The following is a 16,856-nucleotide window of genomic DNA, read 5'->3' on the forward strand; positions in this document are numbered from 1 at the left end:
GAGGGCTCGAGCCAAAGCTATTACTCAAGCCACTTCGAGCATTGTCGCTAAGGCCTTTGCAAGGAATGGAGCATCCTCAATTTCCACACCCATCTTCAAGATTTTATCATTGTCTACTTGGCGTGAAGAGACTTCCTAAAACTTAAAGTCTCATCTTTGGGTTTATATTGCTATTTGTTTTTATTTTTATTTGTTTGTATTTATTTACCTTGTTTTCCTTTAATAGAAATCTAGGTTTAGGGCTCCTATATATATATATATATATATATATATATATATATATATATATATATATATATATATATGGGATATTAGTTTTGTTGGTCACATGTTGAATTTGGAAAACAAGGGATTTGAGAGAGTTTTGGACTCCTCCCTTGCCTTCGACGCCGCCTCACTTTATTCCTCATTTGTGCCGATCCTATTACCAAACAATTTCATTCCTTTTAATCTTCATTCTTGTTTGGAGTTTATATCCATCATCATTAATTGCTTTTATCCATTTTCCTTTACAAGCAATTGATCTTTAAATTGCCGAATTGAAAACAAAAATGGGGATCGGGTTATCAAATTAATGGAGTTTGATCACTTTTTTTCCGACGTCATCTTTGGTACATCTTCTTCCTTGTAAGTTAGTGGGGCTGTCCCCATTTCCATCCTTAATTTAGTGGAGACCGTAGGCTTCACATCTACCAACGTCCTTGGTTAATTAAGTGTGATTGTATCCACTTCATCTACGGCAACAATCTTCAAATTTCCAAATTGAGAATTAGAGGGGCTGTCCCCATTTCCATCCTTAATTTAGTGGAGACCGTAGGCCTCACATCTACCAATGTCCTTGGTTATTTAAGTGGGATTGTGTCCACTTCATCTACGGCAACAATCTTCAAATTTCTGAATTGAGAACTAGAGGGGCTGTCCCCATTTTGTCTGTAATTGTGTTTGATATTCATAACCAAAAAAAATTGAGGAATTGAGCTACCTCCTTTCCAACGCCGAGAACATGACTTCCTTCCCTACTTTTCAAGGTTGCCTTAGGCGTTAACAAGGGAAACTTCAGCACACGTCCTATCTATATCCGATTCAAGCAAGCCTTTCAAGAGGCTAACACATCACTTCCTTTGAGGTTGACTAGTAAACCCGCCTAAAGCATTAGCCTCTTGCATCGAATCTTGTTGCAATGTTAGGCACATATCAGTGTGATATCCTTGAACTGAGCATATTCCACAGACTTTTGCCATTTGCAATTGCCCTACAACCATTTGACGAACCAAAGCAGTTCAATCACAAATTTGATTTTTAAGATTTTTAGTGCTTACCTCATTAACTCGCCTAGTAGCTCCATCAACTCTTGTACCAAATTGCTGAGAATTTTCAGCCATGTTTGAAATCAATTGCTTGGCTTCTTCAGGTGTCTTATCTACCAAAGCCCCACCACTTGCTGCATCAATCATACTCCTATCCATTGGCAACAATCCTTCATAGAATTATTGGATTAAGAGTTGCTTAGATATTTGGTGATGGGGGCAACTAGCACACAGTTGCTTGAACCTTTCCTAATACTCATACAATGTTTCTCCAGTGAATTGTGTTATGCCATAAATTTCTTTTCTGATGTTGGCAGCTCTTGTTGCAGGGAAAAACTTATCTAAGAACAATCTTTTCATCTCATTCCATATTGTTATTGAACCGGATGGTAGATAATAGAGCCAATCTTTTGCTTTATCCTTCAAAGAAAAGGGAAAAGCTCTAAGATTTATTTGCTTTTCGGTCACACCATGTGGCTTCATTCCGAATATAGAATTCTTTCAACTGTTTATGAGGATTTTTACCTGCACATCCACGAAAAGAAGGGAGTAAGTGAATTAAGCCAGATTTTAATTCAAAATCAACTGCATATTAGGAAATATAATGCATAAAGGTTATTGATTTAAATCCGGTGTGGCTAGCTCTTTGAGAGTTTTGTTCACCATATTTCCTGCAACTTCTTGAAAAATAGATGTGTCACGAATAGCCAAATCCGTATCCAATTCCTCTATGAGACGACTTTTTCTTTGCCTAGTCTCCTTTCTTAATCGACGCGCTGTCTTCTCAATTTCAGAATTATACCGCAAATCAGTAGCTTGAGAAGAACGAGTCATAAACAAATAAATTAAATAAAGAGAAACTAAAATAAGCTCCCCGATAATGGTGCCAAATTTTGAACGGGTTGTCGAAGCCCTTCAAAATAAATTACTGATTTTCCTAAACTAACTTGTAGAAATAGTGAAACTAGGTCGAATCCCAAGAGAACCAATGTGAATAGCTTCTTAAAGTTAAATAATAAAAATGAGGGGGTTCAGATGTTTGAACCAAAATTATAAATAAATAGAAAATAATAAAGGTCGAATATTAAAGTAAATAAAAATCAATCTTACCAAACTTTCAATTCAAGAGTGTAAATTCTATCCAATTGTAATTCTGATTATAGGCTTAAATATCAATTTTTCTATTCAATTACTTAGTCTACTTATTCAGAAAAGCCGCAACAAGTGTAAATTCTCCTAATTTAATTGACTCAATCCCAGCATCCAAATAAAAACTTACCATTAGTCAACTAGGCACGTTAGCATTCCATATCAACTCAATAATAGCATTAAGAATAATGAGAATGACTAAACCAATGTTAATTAATCGAGATAGCTGCAATTGAATTAATCTTGTTCCTTTATTTTCCTAGAGTCTATCATTCAAGCTATGTAATTCGAAAAGGCCGCAATCACACACATGAGCCAACTTCTTGCTACTTGTGTCAATCGTTCATGACAATTACAGATTACAAACTCAAGGTTAGTAATAGAAAAATCAATATCAAATTGAGTCGTCAATTCAATTAATATCAAAAATTTATAAACAATAAAAATAAGAAATAAAGAATACTTGAATCAAAGCCTCACAAAATATTGACTGTTTGAACCAAAATTATAAATAAATAGAAAATAATAAAGGCTGAATATTAAAGTAAATAAAAATCAATCTTACTAAACTTCCAATTCAAGAGTGTAAATTTCATCCAATTGTAATCATGATCATAGGCTAAAATATCAATTTTTCTATTTAAGTACTTAGTTTACTTATTCGGAACAGCCGCAACAAGTTTAATTCTCCTAATATAATTGACTCAAACCCAGCATCCAAATCAAAACTTACCATTAGTCAACTGGGCACGATAGCGTTCCATATCAACTCAATGATAGCATTAAGAATAGTGAGAATGACTAAACCAATATTAATTAATTGAGATAGCTGCAATTGAATTAACTTTGTTCCTTTATTTCCCTAGAGCCTATCATGTAAGCTATATAATTTGAAAAGGCCGCAATCATACACACATGAGTCAGCTCCTTGCTACTTGTGTCAATCGTTCATGACAATTACGGATCACAAACTCAAAGTTTAGCAATAGAAAAATCAATATCAAAGTTGAGTCGTCAGTTCAATCGATATAAAAAATTCATAAATAATAAAAACAAGAAATAAAGAATACTTGAATTGAAGAAGAATTCTGTTAAGCACAAAGCCTCACAAAATCACAATTGAAATTTATTCGCTCTTGAATCAAAATTAAAAGCTTAGCCACACATGGTGGAGTAAAAATTCATAAGAGTTGTAGGGAATAGAAGAAGAAAAATAATAAAAATATCAAAACTCTCCCCATTTCTTTGTAGAATTAGCCTTCTTATGTAGGAAGTCAAACCTAAACCCTAATAAGATAATCCTTATCAAAAAAGAAACAAGCTTCCTATATAATCTTAATCCCATAAGGAAGGATAAAATAAAAGGTAATCTAAACAAATAAAATCCTAAATAGTATATGAGTCAGTTTTTCTTATCCAACACTTTTAAAATAAAGAAAATAACATAAAAGTGGGTCCACCACGAATTTAACTAAAAATTCGAAATTCTCTTCAATAGATTCCAGCAGCTCACAGATTGTAAGGCGTGGTCACGCCCTATTGGAAATGACCTTTTGTATAAATTTTCACTCTTCGTCCAAAAGACTTGGTTTTTGACAAGTGATGCTTTAAAACATGTCTTTAGCCTGAATTCCACTCAATCCTTGATACTTCGCCACCTAGATCAGAACAAACACAATTTCCACAATTAAGCACAATATGCAATCAAAATATAAGAGAATTAAACATAATAAGTATAACTATTTATGATTTATCAGTCAGCCTCGAGAGTGAATTAAAATCATATAACTCAAAGATAAATATAACTATCTCAATAAAATATTTATTTAATCAGAATAAAATATCATATCATATCAAAACACGCATCATATGCCATGATTCAGAAAAATACAATTTAAACAGTTATGGGACCCTAAACTCCAATCCTATTAGCCATTCGGCTCTTACTCAAATAAGACTGGTGCCTAGAGAACAAAGCTCAACTAGGGTCCTTAATCTAGTCGGGTCCCTTAATTTCCAATAAAGCCAGTGCCTAGAGAGCAACAGTTGGCCATGGACCTTTCCTCTGGCGATCAAATTTTAATAGCCTAGAGAGTTGTACTCGACCAGGGCAAATACTAAAAAATATTCTTTTACTACCTCTCTCTGTCTAGTATCGGTGCACACGCGGTCTTGATGTAACTCATCAGGTGATATGTTCTACTGTCGCCTCATCCCGAAGTTACAATCATAGCATCAATAATAATTATAAATAGTATAAATCACAAGTAAACATAATTATTCAATAACATAGTAAGAATTAAAGTTGAATAGCCTCGAGTATACCAAACATGAAAATCATGTGTAATAATAATAATAATAATAATAATAATAATAATAATAATAATAATAATAATAAATATGATAGCAATTAATATTAATAATGATATCAATAATAATGAAAATAAAATTAATAATAATGCTAATAATAATACTTGTAATAATTTTTAATCAAATAAAATTACTAATAATAATACTAATAATGATCATAATAATTATTAATCAATTAACAATTCATTTAATTTAGACATGACATAAGAGTAGTTGATTATATGACTTTAACTCACAGTTCTGCCATGCTCTGCAGTTTGCTTCTACACTTCGGGTGGAGCTGGCTGGAAGGATGAATTATCTATTTACAAAAATAACTCAATTAATAAGATATTTTTAATTTTTCCTGGGCCTAGACTCCTAGATTAGACTGCTTAATAAATTTCGACTTGAAAATTCTACGAAAAATTTGGCAGAACTTCCCCAAAAATATGGATATTTACCCCCATAGAATAGGTCCAAAACCTGCAAAACCACTTTAATATTCAATATATATCTATAAGGATTCGGGTCACCCATAATTGCATTACTTTTCCAACTCCGCAATACACCATAGATCACAATTAATAACAGACGATCTGTCATTAACATTTATTCTACAACCAACCCACAAAACTTTTATGGTATCTAATTAATTATTTACAATGACAATTATCACAAAATCGAATAATAATTAATCACACTAATTAATTCATAATATTTATAATTAAACTATTAATGAATCAAATTAAATTAATTAGTTATTTATGACTAACAATTAACAAGATTATTTAATTTCTAAAAGTCTTTAAATAACTTTTAAGGTTCAAATGAACTTTACCGAGCCAAAAGTTCAAAATTCCGCATGTTTAGGAAACGCCAGGGTCCGGAAGCTGATACCGCCAACGGTGTCATATTTTGAATCCTGAAGCGCCTACGTGAAGCTTTTGAGTTGCAGGGAGTCCGAAAATGCAAATGCTTTTGCTGGAAACTCACAGGAAGCCATTAGATTGAGGCCGAAAAGTTTTGGCTCCAGCAAGGCCATATAATGCTGCCGGAAGAGGAAAAACAACAGGGGAGGTTGGCTTGGAAATTTTCGGTGGCGGGGAGCTCGATTTTAGCGTCGGTTTTATGAGGAGAGGGTGGCAGGCGGCTATTTGTGTGGTGGCAGTGAGAGAGCTTCCTTTCTTCAAGCTCGGCGTCGGCAGCAAGGGAGAAGAAGGAGGAGGCAACACCGACTAGGGAGGAGAAGAAAAAGAAAAAATTCCCGCGGCTGGAAGGTGGCAGCGGCAGCAGAAAAGGAAAGGAGGCGAGGGAGGAGAGAAAAGTGACGGAGGAGGTAAGGAGGAAGAGGGGGAGGAAAGAAGAAGAAAAAAAATGGTTTTGTTATTTATTTATTTATTTATTATTATTATTTTTGTAAAAGTTTTTTCTAGTCCCTCATCTTAATTTATACTATAAAACATCTTCAACTTAGATAGATTATACTTAGACATATATATATATATATATGTATGTATATATATATATATATATATATATATATGTATGTATCTAAGATACATACATATGTACATACATATGTATGTATATATATATACATACATATGTACATACATATGTATGTATGTATATGTACGTGTATGTATATGTATACATGTACATTTTCTAAGAATCGATTGGGTTACTAAAATACAACCTCTTATTATTTGAGCAAAAAGAATGCTATCCCAGGCTTCAGCTACAGACGCTTTACGCCCAATCATTCCGGATAACGCTTATATGTACATGTATGTATATGTATACATGTATATGTATGTATATGTACATGTATGTGTGTATATAGATCTATATCTTCACTGCTTACTATTTCCTTCTATTTTCTAGATCTCGTTCTAATTTGTGGTTAAGAAGTTTTGAACGGCTTTTAGGGACAGTTTGTCTTGGTGGTTGAATTTGTCCCACCATTTTACTTTGAATCGACGGATAAGTGTAATCTCACCATCTGGAAGCAGATTGAAGTGAAAGTACCATACACATACCCAGGGTAAAAAGAAATTTGAACAGAAAAGGAGAAGCGGGGGAAAACGCTTTTCCATGGAATTTGGTTTGTAATTTGCTTTGAAGAGGTTGAACAGGGGTAAGACATCGGGAATAAGAGTCTCAGGGGCATTACCGTAGTAATTCCACCACTGTTTAAACCAGTAAGGGATTTTGGAGGTTTGGATATTGGTGTCGAAGTAGAATAGCCAGGAGTGGCTTCTTCCTTCGTTTTGGATAAGAAAGGTATTGAACCAGGCTTGCTGGTAATCCCAATAGGAGAAAGAGGTGTTTAGATTTGAAGGGTAGGTTCTTTTTAGAGAGGTAGGGAAGGAACGAGGAGAGTGTAAATCCATACCCCAATCAGACGGGTGAAGGATTCTTGGATTGTGCATGTTCAATATGCAGGGTCTTTATGGGCTTTGTCTTTTTGAAATGCTTGAATTTGGCTGAACCAAGTAACCTCAAGGATTGATCGGTAATAAGCCCGAGGCTTTGAAATATTCCAGGTTTAAAAAACCAACTGGAGGGAAAATCTTTGAAACCAATTTTGAGGGGCTTTCTGTGCAGAATCCTTCCTCAATGGTTAAAACATTTTGAAAAATAGGTTTTTCCAAATACTCATTTGATTTAAAACGTTTTGATTGCATCAAAACAATCTCCTGAGAGTTTGGCTTTGAAAAACTATTTGAGTTTTGAGATAGATTTGGAGGGAAAATCTCTATCTCGGTATTTTGAAAAGGGATAGATAGTATACCTTTACCCTTTGTAGAGGAAGAGGACGACTTTGGAGTCGCTTCTGGCTTTGGAATAATTTGCTTTGTAGATGGTTCAAACAGGGATTGAACCATTTATCTTTTGTATTCTTCCACCCTTTGAATGAATTCAGGGTCTTGCTGAGCAAGCCATTCCTGAATTTGTTTGGCTTGATCGGCTTTGAAAGGATCCATTTGTTGTTGAACTGGATCCGGTTGATTAATTTCTTCTTGGATTATCTCAGTCCAAGTCCTGATGGGCTTTGAAGTTGAAGGGAGAACTTCCTTCACTGGTCTTTGAATTTAGGCCGGTTTGGAACTAGCCGTGGACTTTTCTTCTTTGGACTTCGATTTTCTTGGCATTTTGTATCACTCCTGTTTTTGTAAGAACTCTCTGGTTAGAAAGTCAGGAATAGAATTTGATTCTCCTCGAATAAATTCAATTTCAAAATAAAAAACAGATAAGATAGCTTGCCAACGGGCGAAAATCTGTTTTGAAGCTATATTTTGGACATCTTTTTGTAAAACTTCTTTTGCAGATTTGCAATCAATCCTTAAAAGAAATTTTTGATTTAAAAGATCGCTTTGAAATTTAGAAATACAGAGAACTATCAAAAGGATTTCCTTTTTGATAGTAGAGTAATTCTTTTGGGTATCATTCCAGTGAGCAGAAGTAAACTGGACAATACATTCTTTAGAATTTTGAACTTGCTTTAGAATCCCACCGTATCCTAACTCTGATGCATCTGTTTCTACAATCTTAAATGCAGAAGGATCAGCTAGATGCAGGCAAGGAATTTCTAAAACTTGTTTTTTAATGCTTTGGACTATCTTTGTCTGCTGATCAGACCAAGGAGGAGGGTTTTTCCTTAGCCTATCATGCAGGGGCTTTGCAAGACAGTTTAAATTAGGATAAAAATCCATAACATAATTTAAACTACCAAGAAATCTTTGAAGCTGGGTTTTTTCCAAAATTTTATCTGGAAACTTTGAAGTGAATGCAAGGGATCTCTCAATTGGAGTAATTGTATCCCGAGAGATGTAATGACCAAGAAATCTAATTTTTGTTTGAAAAAGAGATATTTTAGACTTTGAAACCACTAAACCATTTTTCTTAACAACATAGAAAAACGTTTCTAGGTGTTTAAAATGCTGTTCAATGGAATTTGAAAAAATTAAAACATCATCTATGTAGACAATGCAGAACTTTGAAAATGAATTAAAAATGTCATTCATGATTTTTTGAAATTCAGAAGGGGCATTTTTTAATCCAAAAGGCATCACATTCCACTCATATTGACCGAATGGGACAGTAAATGCCGTTTTGTAATGATCTTTTGGATCAATCTGGATTTGCCAAAATCCTGATTTCATGTCAAACTTTGAAAAGATGAATGCGAATGCGCTTTTGTAAAAGATCTTTCTTATTTGGAATAGGATACCTAATCCACTTAAGAGCTTTGTTTAAGGGTTTGTAGTTGATCACTAGCCTAGGAGTTCCTCTTTCTATCTCGCTATTCTTATTGACATAGAAAGCTGCACAAGACCAAGGTGATCTAGACTTTGAAATTAAACCTTTAGACTCAAGATCTTTAATCTCTAATCCTGCAATGGCTTTCTAAAGACTCATTCATCCGAATGGGTCCGGCTTTAGTAGGGATTTGCTTATCCGAAAATCGTTTTCATATGGCAAATCTACCATATGTTGCTTTCGATTCCAAAAAGTATTTGGAAGATCAGAACAGAGTTCATTCTCAATCTTCATTTGAAAATCAGAAATTTTTCTTTGAATAAAATCATTTTGCAGTTGATCTAGGATTCTCTTCAAACCCACATCTTGTTGAAGATGAGAAAGATGGGTTTGTTTACCTTTGATCAAAGCATTGATTTCAAAATTGTAAATGGAATGTGCTTTGATAAGATTCAAATTTCTCTTTTTTGGTTTTTCTATAAAAGGAAAAACAATCTTCGAATCTTTGGCTTTGAAAATGATACCAGCAGTTGTCACTTTAAAGGGAGTTATCAAATTGATAAACGGAGTCCCTAAGATAACAGTTTGCTGAAGATCCTTTGTAAGAATAAAAACATTCTTTAAAGCAATGTTATTATTAAGAATTGCGGCTTCAGTTTTACCAGCAATCTTAATCTTTGAAGAATTGGCTGAAGTCAGCCTTTCTTTGGTTTCTTGATGAAACCTTTTAGGAACCAGTTCGCAGTTGATACAATTGAGGTCTGCTCCTGTATCAAACAAGGCGATGGTTTCTATCTGGAAATCACCAGGGCAGAAAATCTAGAGGAAGTTGACTTTCTGTTGAATGTGATCTTTACCTTTCCATCTGGATATTGGGCTATGTGTTTAAGGTTTGTGTTTGGTTCTTCAACCTCAACCATAGATATTGGAAGGGTATCCAAAATTCCTTCTGTTATCTATGCCCCTTACAAAGAACCAATTCCATCTCAAACTCAACCTAGATTTTCAACATCTGATGTTCCAAATACACTTCAGAATGTTGATTACCAAAGCAACATCCCCAGACCAGTCTACACTGATCCAAAGAAAGATGACGAAGATATGAGATAACCTCTACCCCATCTTCACCATCACCATCGTACCATTACCCAAAATCTTGAAGCAGAGATCAACATGATTTCAAAAGAGTTTGAAATTGATAAAAACTCTTGCATGAAGATTTCTATTCAAAGAAAAACCATCTTAAGAAACTTTGGTTTTTAAGAATTTTTAAAAGAAAAGATAGTATTCAGGAAAAATACTATCAATTTTGCATTCAAAACAAAGCCCAAATCAAGTTTTTTGATTGGTTTCAAATTTATTGCAAAGAGCATGGTCACTCATATCCTTTTAAAGATAAGAGTATTAGTCCTGGCCACAAGAAGGAATAAAACCCCCGAGTGGAAGGTAGGAGATAACCTAACTCGGTCGAACATCCTCCCTTAGGAAGTTAACCATTCCTTATGGAGAAAGTGAGATAGAGGCTACCCCTTACAAATTGGTAGGCGAAGACCTTGAAAAGAATGTCAAGAATATTGTTCAGCAGAACAATTATTCGAACACCTGTCTAAACACTATAGGAAAGCAACTGGTCAGAATAGAAAACCAGATTCATACTTATGATCTTACTATGATTTTGAACAAAGGGAAGAAGTTGAAAAACCCTCTTCCTACTGTCCAAGAAGTTAACCATTTTGTATCACTCCTGTTTTTGTAAGAACTATCTGGTTACAATGCCACGAACTTAGATCTATATCTTCACTGCTTACTATTTCCTTCTATTTTCTAGATCTCGTTCTAATTTGGTATCAGAGCCTATTGGGTTCCGGGATTAGAAGCATATCTACATTACAAAGATTTTACATTCATTTTAGACTGCATCAGGTTTCCTATAGGCAAGTTCTGTTCATTTTATGCGCAGTAGTAAGACCCGACGGACAGGGCAGTAAAGCTGAGAGCTGTGGTCCAGGCTTGTCTAGAAAGTTATTTTGGTTTAGGTTAAAATGAATTTAGAACCTTTCTTCTGTAGATCTTCTTCTTTCTCAAATTCTTCCCGCCTCCGAATCATCGAGGTACAAAGGTCTAGTAAATAGTGAAGAAATCACTATTGAAGATTTTTCAAAGCATATTGACGATTGGGAAATACCCAAAGTCCAAAAGAAACAAATTTATGAGTTTTCAAAGTTCCCTCTCTTCAAGACTGATTTTACAATCAAGACTGAAGAAAGAGATATCCAAATTTCAAAGCCTTTTGAAGAGATTTATCTCTTAAATCCAAAGACCCTCCAAAAGCATATGGAAAAGGATTATAAGTATATCCACATAGGTCTAGTCCAGGTAGGTATTAAGCCCCTTACCAGAGAAGGTCTAGATACTTCCATATTAGCCGTCCTTAGGGATGCTAGGTTTACAAATTTCTATGATTCCTCGTTAGGTATCTTGTTGAGTCGAGTCTCAATAAAGGACCTATTTCTTTCAATTGTTTTCCAAATATCACGATTTCTTTAAACGATAAAAATGTTTTAAAGAGCATCGTTCTTCAAATCAAAACTCACAATTACAAAATGCTTGAAGGATCTATTCCGATAGTATTAATTTTCAAAATTCATTACAAAGCTATGATTTCTGCCTTTGGTTCCAAACACAAGCTTCACTCACCAAAAGGAGAAACACTGTTCCTACAAATAGATCTATCCAAATCAAACGCAACTATTCCAAAAACCATTCAATGGAAAGACATTACACTTCCAGAAGAATGGATCCTTGAAGGTGCAACCCAACCTACTTCTCCAAAGCAAACAGAACCAAACACAAACCTTAAACACATAGCCCAATATCCAGATGGAAAGGTAAAGATCACATTCAACAGAAAGTCAACTTCCTCTAGATTTTCTGATGATGGTTCTTCAACCTCAACCATAGATATTGGAAGGGTATCCAAAATTCCTTCTGTTATCTATGCCCCTTACAAAGAACCAATTCCATCTCAAACTCAACCTAGATTTTCAACATCTGATGTTCCAAATACACTTCGGAATGTTGATTACCAAAGCAACATCCCTGCACTGCCTACACCGATCCAAAGAAAGATGACGAAGATATAGAGATAACCTCTACCCCATCTTCACCATCACCATCGTACCATTACCCAAAATCTCAAGCAGAGATCAACATGATTTCAAAAGAGTTTGAAATTGATAAAAAACTCTTGCATGAAGATTTCTATTCAAAGAAAAACCATCTTAAGAAACTTTGGTTTTTTAAGAATTTTTTAAAAGAAAAAGATAGTATTCAGGAAAAATACTATCAATTTTGCATTCAAAACAAAGCCCAAATCAAGTTTTTTGATTGGTTTCAAATTTATTGCAAAGAGCATGGTCACTCATATCCTTTTAAAGATAAGAGTATTAGTCCTGTCACAGTAAGGAATAAAACCCCTGAGTGGAAGGTAGGAGATAACCTAACTGTCCAGTCTGAACATCCTCCCCTTAGGAAGTTAACCATTCCTTATGGAGAAAGTGAGATAGAGGCTACCCCTTACAAATTGGTAGGCGAAGACCTTGAAAAGAATGTCAAGAATATTGTTCAGCAGAACAATTATTCGAACACCTGTCTAAACACTATAGGAAAGCAACTGGTCAGAATAGAAAACCAGATTCAAAAGCCCCCTGTAGTGGTGACATCTCCAATCCCCAAAGATCGGTCAACCAAAAGTCGAACTAGTCAGAAGCTTAAAATCCAGTTTTTAAGCCATATCACCACAAAGCCAAGCCAAGACCATTTCCAAAAGCAAACTGAGTTTGCCAAAGCGATGAGAACAGCCTAAGTAGATTAGCAACCTCCGAGTCATCCAAAACCTAGTACCGGATACTCCTCAAAGCAAGAGGAATATCGCTATAGGACAAGCCCAAAGCGATGAGTCTAACGAGTCAGAGCTTGAAAGCCCCATTCCAAAACCCTTCAACATCAACAGATTGGGAATCCAAGCCCCTAGATTAACCTGGAATACTCCTAGGAGTACTGCTCCAGATCTAGGAATTGAAAATAGAAATAACATCCTAACCCAGTCTAGATTCAATGCCTCCTCCGTCTATGAATGGAATATAGATGGAATGTCTGAGTACAACATCCTTGGTCTCTTACAACAGATGACCATGGCAGCCAATGCCTACAAAACCCAGAGTGGTACCTCCGATAGAGCCATTGCTGAGCTCTTGATAGCTGGATTTTCTGGCCAGCTTAAAGGATGGTGGGATTATCATCTCACTCAAGCACAGCAACTCCAAATCCTAGGTGCTATCCAAACCACAGTAGAAGGAACTCCCATTCTAGATGAAATAGGAAATCTAATTGAGGATGCAGTGTCGACTCTAATCCTCACTATTTCTCTTCATTTCATAGGAGACCCTTCTCTGCTCAAAGACAAAAATGCCGAGCTCCTTAGCAACATTACCTGTAAGAAGCTTAGCAACTTCCAAAGTTACAAAGACACTTTCCTAACCAGAGTCATGCTTAGGGAAGATTCTAGCCAACCTTTCTGGAAAGAAAAGTTCTTAGCCGGTTTACCTAAGATTTTAGGTGAAAGAGTTAGGAATACCATAAGAGAAGCCCATAACGGTCAAATCCCTTATGATTTCTACACTTATGGTGAGTTAGTTAGTCTAACCCAGAAAGAAGGTTTAAAGATCTGTCATGACCTTAAGATTCAAAGACAGCTCAAATGGGAGATGAAAAAGACTAGGCAGGAACTAGGTAGTTTCAGAACTGCCTTGAGTATAACCCAATAGAGCCCGTGTCTAGTTGCAAAGGGAAATGCAAAGTTGATTCTTATTCAAAATCTTTCAAAAAGAAACGATTTTCAAAATATAGAAAGCCTTCTAAAAGCAAGGAGAATTTCTATAAAAAACCATCTTCTTCCAAATTCCATTCTAAATTTCCAAAGAAAGATTCCAAAAAAGATTTTTCAAAAATTACATGCTTTAAATGTGGTAAGAAAGGCCATACTTCAAGTATTGTAAGTTTTCCAAAAGACTTCTTGAGCTTCAAATAGAAGAAGAAGTTTTGCAAAAATTTCGCTCTTCTAGTTGATTCATCCGAATCGAGTTCTCAAACGTTGAGGAAGAATTTCAAATTGATGAAATCAAAACCTCAACTGATTGTTCCGAGATGATTCGGAGAGCTCTTCAAAGAACATTAATATGCTCACCAGGCAACAAGAAGCTCTCCTTGAGGTCGTAAAGCATATTAGTGATCCTCTTATTCAAAAGCAGTTTTAAAAGAGATTTTAAAAACTGAATCTCAGTTCCTTCTTCTAGTAAGAATACTTATGATCTTACTATGATTTTGAACAAAGGGAAGAAGTTGAAAAACCCTCTTCCCATCGCTCAGAACTCCGGAAGGAGATTAAAACCATCAAAACAGAACTCAAAGAGTTGAAAGAAAAACAACAAAATGATTCTGTTTTGCTTCAAAGCCCGATCCTCAAAATGTGAATAGTGATTCCGATTCCGATGAGGAAAATGATTTTCAAAACCTCAAGTTTCCGAAATGTTCCCGAAAACTTTATCAATGTTTTAAAGGAAATTACTTCAAGAAAATATTTGATTCAAATAAAGCTTGTTTTCCCTGGTGATTTCCAGATAGAAACCATCGCCTTGTTTGATACGGGAGCAGACCTCAATTGTATCAACTGCGAACTGGTTCCTAAAAAGTTTCATCAAGAAACCAAAGAAAGGCTGACTTCAGCCAATTCTTCAAAGATTAAGATTGCTAGTAAAACCGCAATTCTTAATAATAACATTGCTTTAAAGAATGTTTTTATTCTTACAAAGGATCTTCAGCAAACTGTTATCTTAGGGACTCCGTTTATCAATTTGATAACTCCCTTTAAAGTGACAACTGCTGGTATCATTTTCAAAGCCAAAGATTCGAAGATTGTTTTTCCTTTTATAGAAAAACCAAAAAAGAGAAATTTGAATCTTATCAAAGCACATTCCATTTACAATTTTGAAATCAATGCTTTGATCAAAGGTAAACAAACCCATCTTTCTCATCTTCAACAAGATGTGGGTTTGAAGAGAATCCTAGATCAACTGCAAAATGATTTTATTCAAAGAAAAATTTCTGATTTTCAAATGAAGATTGAGAAAGAACTCTGTTCTGATCTTCCAAATGCTTTTTGGAATCGAAAGCAACATATGGTAGATTTGTCATATGAAAATGATTTTTCAGATAAGCAAATCCCTACTAAAGCCAGACCCATTCAGATGAATGAGTCTTTAGAAAGCCATTGCAGATTAGAGATTAAAGATCTTGAGTCTAAAGGTTTAATTTCAAAGTCTAGATCACCTTGGTCTTGTGCAGCTTTCTATGTCAATAAGAATAGCGAGATAGAAAGAGGAACTCCTAGGCTAGTGATCAACTACAAACCCTTGAACAAAGCTCTTAAGTGGATTAGGTATCCTATTCCAAATAAGAAAGATCTTTTACAAAAACTGCATTCTGCATTCATCTTTTCAAAGTTTGACATGAAATCAGGATTTTGGCAAATCCAGATTGATCCAAAAGATCGTTACAAAACGGCATTTACTGTCCCATTCGGTCAATATGAGTGACATTTTTCAAAAAATCATGAATGACATTTTTAATTCATTTTCAAAGTTCTGCATTGTCTACATAGATGATGTTTTAATTTTTTCAAATTCCATTGAACAGCATTTTAAACACCTAGAAACGTTTTTCTATGTTGTTAAGAAAAATGGTTTAGTGGTTTCAAAGTCTAAGATATCTCTTTTTCAAACAAAAATTAGATTTCTTGGTCATTACATCTCTCGGGGTACAATTACTCCAATTGAGAGATCCCTTGCATTCACTTCAAAGTTTCCAGATAAAATTTTGGAAAAAACCCAGCTTCAAAGATTTCTTGGTAGTTTAAATTATGTTATGGATTTTTATCCTAATTTAAACTGTCTTGCAAAGCCCTGTATGATAGGCTAAGGAAAAGCCCTCCTCTTTGGTCCGATCGATACAAAGATAGTCCAAAGCATTAAAAACAAGTTTTGGAAATTCCTTGCATCTGGTGATCCTTCCTGCATTTAAGATTGTAGAAACAGATGCATCGGAGTTAGGATACGGTGGGATTCTAAAGCAAGTTCAAAATTCCAAAGAATGTATTGTCCAGTTTATCACCACTCCTTTGGAATGATACCCAAAAGAATTACTCTACTATCAAAAGGAAATCCTTTCGATAGTTCTCTCAGATTTCTAAATTTCAAAGCGATCTTTTAAATCAAAAATTTCTTTTAAGGATTGATTGCAAATCGCAAAAGAAGTTTTACAAAAGATGTCCAAAATATAGCTTCAAAATGATTTTCGCTGGCAAGCTATCTTATCTGTTTTTGATTTTGAAATTGAATTTATTCGAGGAGAATCAAATTCTATTCCCGACTTTCTAACCGGAGAGTTCTTACAAAAACAGGAGTGATACAAAATGCCAAAAAAATCAAGTCCAAAGAAGAAAAGTCCACGGCTAGTTCCAAACCGGCCCAAATTCAAAGACCAAGGAAGGAAGTTCTCCCTTCAACTTCAAAGCCCATCGGGACTTGGACTGAGATAATCCAAGAAGAATTAATCAACCGGATCCGGTTCAACAACAAATGGATCCTTTCAAAGCCGATCAAGCCAAACAAATTCAGGAATGGCTTGCTCAAAGAAGACCCCGAATTCATTCAAAGGGTGGAAGAATAC

Source organism: Ricinus communis, chromosome 9 (assembly GCF_019578655.1).
Source record: "Ricinus communis isolate WT05 ecotype wild-type chromosome 9, ASM1957865v1, whole genome shotgun sequence".
Classification (NCBI taxonomy): domain Eukaryota; kingdom Viridiplantae; phylum Streptophyta; class Magnoliopsida; order Malpighiales; family Euphorbiaceae; genus Ricinus; species Ricinus communis.